Raw genomic sequence first — 7,024 nt, 5'->3', positions numbered from 1 at the left:
GGAATGCGGATAGTGTCTCGTCAACGTATTGCCCCTTGGTCTGGGTGCACTGGTGTAGCTCCCCTTGGAGCTATTTCATGCACATCAGTTCTGTGCACCACATGACTAACAGGCATGTAAGTTGGTACACTTACGAATATGCATCACTAGTCATAAATTGGAAATAGCTGTTTGTGCCGGGACTAGCAATAACACAGTGAATGTTAAGATGTCAACTCACATATTTTCATGGGTGATTAATTTTTTAATATTGGTTCCTCAACTGCACATCAGTTGCACTTGGAGCACACTCACCGGCACTGCCGTACCCTTGTCCTTCCTGTCCTCACTTCCTGTTATATCATACTAGTATAGTTGGTGTATCCAGAGGTGAAAGTGTATGGAGGACCAAAGCTGTCAAAATTAAAAATAAAAGTAATTAAAAATAAATCAATAAAAGGCAAAATATAAATGACTATAAATACAAAATAAAAAATAGGATACAAAAATTAAAAATAAATACAAAAAAATATATGGAAATAAATAGCTACTTAAATTAAGGTACAAATAAAAATGAATATATATACAAAAATAAGAAATTACATTAAAAATGTAAGAATAAATACAAAAATACATGTGGAAAAAAATACAAAAATAAATATATTGACTGAAATAAATGTCAATCAATAAATAAAAGCGCTTTGCCTTATATTTACTTATTTCATTGTCAGCACGACCATGCAAGTGGAAATACTATTCAAATGATGAGGCGTTCCTACGGGTGCAATGGGTTGAACTATTCGCTTATTGGTTGATCGACGTTCTGAAATCTACTAGCCATGCCTGCCACCAAAGACGTGACTTTACAGTTAGCGATTTAGCCGACCTACATGGTGTGAAGTGAGAGAATATCCACCGTTGAATGTCAGAGCATGGTATAAGGTGAGTTTGTATGTAAGTGGCATTTTTTAAAATGAAAACTTGGTTATTCGTATGGCATGTTGCACTCTCTATATATCTGACTACCACGGGTATCAAAGCTATTTGTAACTGCTCCAGTGTAGCTTAGCAGAAGTTACAACTAAATTCTCATGATAGCAAACGATATTCCTGCTCACCATGTAACGTTGTTTTTAGAGTTTCTGACCTGAATAATTCCACTGACATCGCAACGTCGGATGCTGGATGATTACAGAGATCCCAGGATCTCCTCAAAATTCTGGGTTCAAAATGATGCAAGGACAAATGTTCAAAGTAAGTGAATGTCATTAACTAATTTGACTATAGTTTTCACTCATTCAAATGGAATGTCAGGAGGAAATATTTGTTTAAAAAATACCAAACAAGCCGAATCATGATTTTGCCATGAGGGTTAAACCATTTTGTTAATTCAAGTCCTGTTCAAACACTAGAAATTACTTTTTCAGCTTTTATGCAAGGCAACTTTTTCAATTGCAACTTGTTTTCCTGTTTTTTCATGGAAGACTTCGTGTGCAAGAATCCATGTGACGTCTGGATCCACCGGGAATTGTCCGCACACTACAACTACAAACTGTTCGGCGTAGAAGGTATTCTGTGCCAGCCCCCAACAGCCAAAGGCATATAAATGGCAACCATAAACTCATGAATTAAGGCTCTATGTTGGGGAACTAGGAAGCAAGTACAAAAATAAATTAAGACCATATTTTTTTCACCGATTTTGGAAAGGTAAACCCGTATATAATATAAACCATTTTAAATTAAGTTTAAATATTTCATGCTTTTATTTTTTATTATGCGCTAGGAATCAATTTTGATTGGGAGTGCTTTTACTGCCAGCCTCTCCCAGTCAAAATGGTTTGTGTGTCAAGCGCTGTCAATGGCAGCCAATGAGTTAAATGTTGATGTTTATGGCTTGCAAAAAAAAAAAAACCCTCAAGTTTCGTGTCGCGGAAAAAAAAAAAAAAAAAAATTAGAAACATTTTTTGGGCCTTGCAACACATCTTCTCTTATTGCAGAAATGTTGGTATAGTTTTAGTTGACATTTCTGGGAGATGATTGGATGAAATGTCACCCATCGAAATCAAATCATGAGGTTTGGCATGCCCTCTTTGCTTGTTGGCTCTTTGAAAATGGTTTAACAAGAGCAACTTCAAAAAGGATCATGTAAAGTGCATGTTTCTCACACATAACATTAAAAATAACCAATAAAAGCATGAAATATCCTCCGACCAAAATATTACACTTTGTTCTGGTACTTGAGTAAAAATGAGCTTTTTTTTTTTTTTTTCACCCAGCAGAAAAAAATGCACGACTGAACGGGTTAAGTCTGTGTCAAAAATTCAGAACTTCCACTTTTAGGTTATGTGTAAAACGACCTAAAAGTAACAACTGAGTGTCACTCTTTCCATTTTGCAGTCTTGTCCATTGTCCTCAACCATTTTTTCCCCTTCTTAATAAAATTATATAAATAAACACTTTCACAGTCTAGGCACATATAGGTTAAGCTAATCAATAAATTTGCCATAAAGGATGTGTGCATGTTTAGTTATATTTCAGGACTAGTTGGTTCAACTTTACATGACATATTTGGAGTTTTATGTGATGGTCCACATGGTCATCACCCCCATGTAGGTGTCAGTCCCTGAAGTGCAGCTGCAACAAGCCTAGACTCCTGAAGAAATTCAGCAGATGTCAGAATTTTCTAATTTATTGAATGTCTACAGCGAGACTATCCATCCTGCATCAGATATTTGGACTTGTTTGAAATGACAGCATAGCATGTTTGTTGTGGTACCTCACCAATGTGCAGAAATAATAAAGGCAATGATTGTTTTTCTGCTACCGTATTTTTCGGACTACAAGTCGCACCTGAGTATAAGTCGCACAAGGCATAAAATGCCCAACAAAGAGAAAAAAAACATATATAAGTCACACCGGAGTATAAGTCGCATTTTTGGGGGAAATTTACTTGATAAAATCCAACACATAGAACAGATATGTCATCTTGAAAGGCAATATAATATAAAAATACAATAGAGAACAACATGCTGAATAAATGTACAGTGTACAGTGCATGAACAGCAAAATGCGAATATACTGTCCTCACCAGGACGCTACCGCTCGGTCCTGGCTATATACAGCGAACTCCAAAAAGACAATGCTGGACGTCCGCATAATTTGCTGAATCAATTTGGTCCTCGATAGCAAACAGGTTCGCATCAACGTAAATAAATGATAATTAGTTACTATTACAGCAATAACGTAACAGGTTAGCATGCGTTCGCTAGCATTAGCACACCGTTCAAACAACCACACAACTGGCTCTAAGTGTCCGATCGCGGGTGGAAAACACACAACAACAACAGAAAAGATGATACATGCAGGCGTTGCCTCTGTAGAGATATTTTAAAAGCATAAACAATGAACGTAGGTTCGCAGCCGTCTTTCTCTCTCGCTAACTCGCCCACCCACTCACTCAGAGCTACGTAGCTGTCCGTCTTCTTCTGGCGTGCGAGCGCTCTTCTTCACGTAAACAAGTGCGAGTGCGCTCCCACGTGGGCGTGAAAGCGCCACAAACTAAATGCATCCATTTCAATATAAAAAAGTCAATAATATAATTGAAAATACATTGCCAAAGGCAGAACGCGAACGTGGCCATAGCTATTAAGAGTTATTAAGATTAACTATAGCATGCTAACAAGTTTACAAAACCATCAGTCCAAAACACCAAAATAACATGTGAAATTATATCATAATGTGTTAATAATTTCACACATTAGTCGCTCCTGAGTATAAGTCGCACCCCCAACCAAAATATGAAAAAAAACGCGACTTATAGTCCAAAAAATACGGTAAGTAACATTTTATTGATGACCATTGTAATACAATACACATAATAAACAGGCAATTGATCTACAAAAAAGGACTTCCAGCACAACTAACTCGTTCATCAATGCAAAAAAAAAAAAAAAAAAACCTGTCCGCTGGACACCAACATGAGCCACTTAAGGTCAGTAACTTTCTCCCCTAAAACTGGCCAGCTGCTCACCATCAGCATCCCCTGAAATGTAAATTGTCTTCGGGGAGCTTTAGGGTTAAAAAGCACGTAGATGAGTGAGGACGAGAGATGTCTGTTATTGTTGAGGAACGACACCCCAATCTTTCTCGGAAGTATCTAGAAGAAAATAGATGACAACACAAGGCAAAATGGTATTTAAAAAAAAATAGCTACGGAAGCATTAGACGAGACACCAGCCGGTGCTTTCTACCTGAGCCCTTAAGAGCGTAAACACGAACTTGAATGTGTAAATTTCGCTTCACTAATATGCACTAACGCCAAACTATTCCTTGTGAGTTTAATATTGTTAGCAAATTTATCCGTGTCCCGCCTTGCCTCCCCTTCCTGAGACCCAATGCGAGGTATTAGCTTATTAAAAATGATATAGATTCAACATACCTCAACTGGATTTAAGTAAAAAGTAAAAAAAAAAAAAACACACCAAATTAAGTAAAAAATTAAAAAACACACCAAATTAAATAAATACGTACCTTGTCCTCATCCAACTGATTGCCAGCTTCCCGTTCCCGTAGCGGCTTGGACGCCGACCTTCTCGTCGAGTCCCATTATTTTACGAAGCTAGCAACAAGCAGCCAGGCAGGCCAGCAGGCAAAGTCGATCGAGAGGATCGCTGCACCAGCGTGTTGATCGACCAATGGGTGAATAGTTCAACACATGTAGGACCGCCCCCTCATTTGAATAGTATTTCCACTTGCACGTTCGTGCTGACAATGAAATAAGTAAATATAAGGCAAAGCACTTTTATTTATTGATTGACATTTATTTCAATCAATATATTTATTTTTGTATTTTTTTCCACATTTATTTTTGTATTTATTCTTACATTTTTAATGTAATTTCTTATTTTTGTATATATATATTCATTTTTATTTCTACTTTTATTTAATTAGCTATTTATTTCCATATTTATTTTTGTAATTATATTTAATTTTTGTACCCTATTTCTTATTTTTGTATTTATATTCGTTTTTATTTTTCCTTTTATTGACTGATTTATTTTTATTTTTAATTTTGGCAGCTTTGGTCCTCCATAAAAGTTGGCCGGAACGGTCCGGAAAGCCGTTCTGGTCTAAGATTCAAGGCAGGAACCCTATTCCAGTATTCGATGCTTTGATCCCGAAAATATGACGCCATGTGTAAAAAAAAATTGCAAGGCATCAACACACCAACTCATCTCCAAGAAGAAAACAATCTACCAACATCAGATTAACATACACAAGTGTTAACAACAAGCATAATAAAGTGCTTGTGTAGCGTAATCCGTTTCCATCAATATTTATTATTTATTTACTCCACGGACGGCACGGAGGTTCCCCCCAGCTGCTGCAGTTATCCAAGTACCACACAAATGCTCTTTTTAGAACATGACGTCGCCATCATAACGCTGAAGTGGGACTTTATAGATGCGCCCGCTCATACAAACCATGTTATTTCTGCTTGTTTTCCCCGGTAATCTTTCAAAAAAGAACATGCCGATCAAACACTGCTGCTATTGAACTGGTAGAAACATCTGTAGACATTACGACATATGAAGGATGTTTTCTTCATACGTTTCCCGAAACCAAAAACTCGGAGAAAATAATGTGAAGAATGGATAAATTTGCGCGGACATCCAAAAGACCAGTTTAAGGCCAGCAAGGTGAAGCCATTCACATTTCATGTGCAGTAAATATTTTGTTGAGGGCCATGGTCCTTCAGAGGATGAAGAGGTAAGCCATTTTGATATTTTTACTTATTTTTTAGCGTGGCATTTTGCCATGCTGCTTTTGTCTGACAATGAATGACCTGGAAAAAAATTTAAATGGTATCTGACTGACACTGTTACCTTTTCTGTTATAAAAAAAACAAAAAAACAACAACTTTAGTGAGGGAGAAGTGTAAATAAATTATAGAATTAAGATTTGTTATTAAAGAAAAAATTAAAAGTGTATGTATGTTACTTATATCGTTATTATCTAAAAAACAAAGAGTAAATATTTACATGAAGTTCAATTTTAATGTACATCCTATGTTCTTATGTTATTTATATCTTTATTATTTAAAAAACAAAGACTAAATGTTTACATTAACTTCAATTTTAATGTACATCCTATGTTCTTAAGTAGTTAAAATAGAGATTTTGCATTTAGATGTGAGGAAATGGGGAAAAATAAAAATTACAAGATGGAGTTGGGTTACTGCTGTTTTTGTTAAGTTTTATTTTCCAAATCATTGAATGAAAATCAGTTTTTTTTATGTGTTATAGGAAAAACTGTGCCAAAGCAGTTTTCTTTGCATTTTAGTGGTTTTAAGAGGTTTGACACCCTTTCCCCTGTAATCTATTTTTGTCCAGCTGCATTTTTGAATAACCGTCACTAAACCATATAAACAACCATTTCAAACTCTCCTATGGCACAGTAACTGTTCCAGCATTATCACAAGGTATTCAGATCTACCATTTTGCATGTCTATATTAGCCGACATATATTCAGGGCGTAACAAAAAAATGAGGGTCACTCTTTAAATGCCCATTTCGTATGTATACCCCCCCCCCCCCCCACGTGCAAATAACTCTAAATAATAGGAAACATACATTTTGACCTTTGAAGATTGATCTGCCATTGAGAGCTACTGGAACTATGGAAACATCACAGAAGTGCAACATTTCTAAACAGATGGATTCTCATGGAACAGATGGCCATCTCCTGCAAATATTTTCTTTTTCACACAAGCTGACATTATCTTTCTTGGTTTTTGTGCATTAGCTCTAGGTGCTGTGGTATCGTATTCTGCAATCTCCATTTTGAGGCAGCTCTGTGTTTTAAATGATCTCCTAGTCATTTCGTCAGTAAATATAGATGGTCATTCTTCTCCTTTGATGTTGTGGGTTAGCATGATAGTTTTGATTGATGCATCCAATGCATTTTTTAGGTTTTATTTTATTGATATAAAAATTGCAATACCACAGCTTTAAATTTAGAAGGAACTGAAAGCTTCTTTCCTAAT

The 7,024-nt window shown here is 36.1% G+C and overlaps 1 long non-coding RNA gene across 1 annotated transcript; it reads left to right on the top strand.

The window, feature by feature from the left end:
- Positions 1-823: 823 nt before the first annotated feature.
- On the top strand, positions 824-5,988 carry LOC130914411 (uncharacterized). Its single transcript, XR_009062910.1, has 3 exons — positions 824-921; positions 1,117-1,233; positions 1,464-5,988. It is a non-coding gene; the product is annotated as an uncharacterized LOC130914411 (long non-coding RNA).
- Positions 5,989-7,024: the final 1,036 nt, after the last annotated feature.

This window comes from Corythoichthys intestinalis, chromosome 1 (genome assembly GCF_030265065.1).
Source record: "Corythoichthys intestinalis isolate RoL2023-P3 chromosome 1, ASM3026506v1, whole genome shotgun sequence".
NCBI lineage: Eukaryota > Metazoa > Chordata > Actinopteri > Syngnathiformes > Syngnathidae > Corythoichthys > Corythoichthys intestinalis.
The sequence above is the reverse complement of the archived record's forward strand: the minus strand, read 5'-3'. Positions and strand labels throughout refer to the sequence as shown.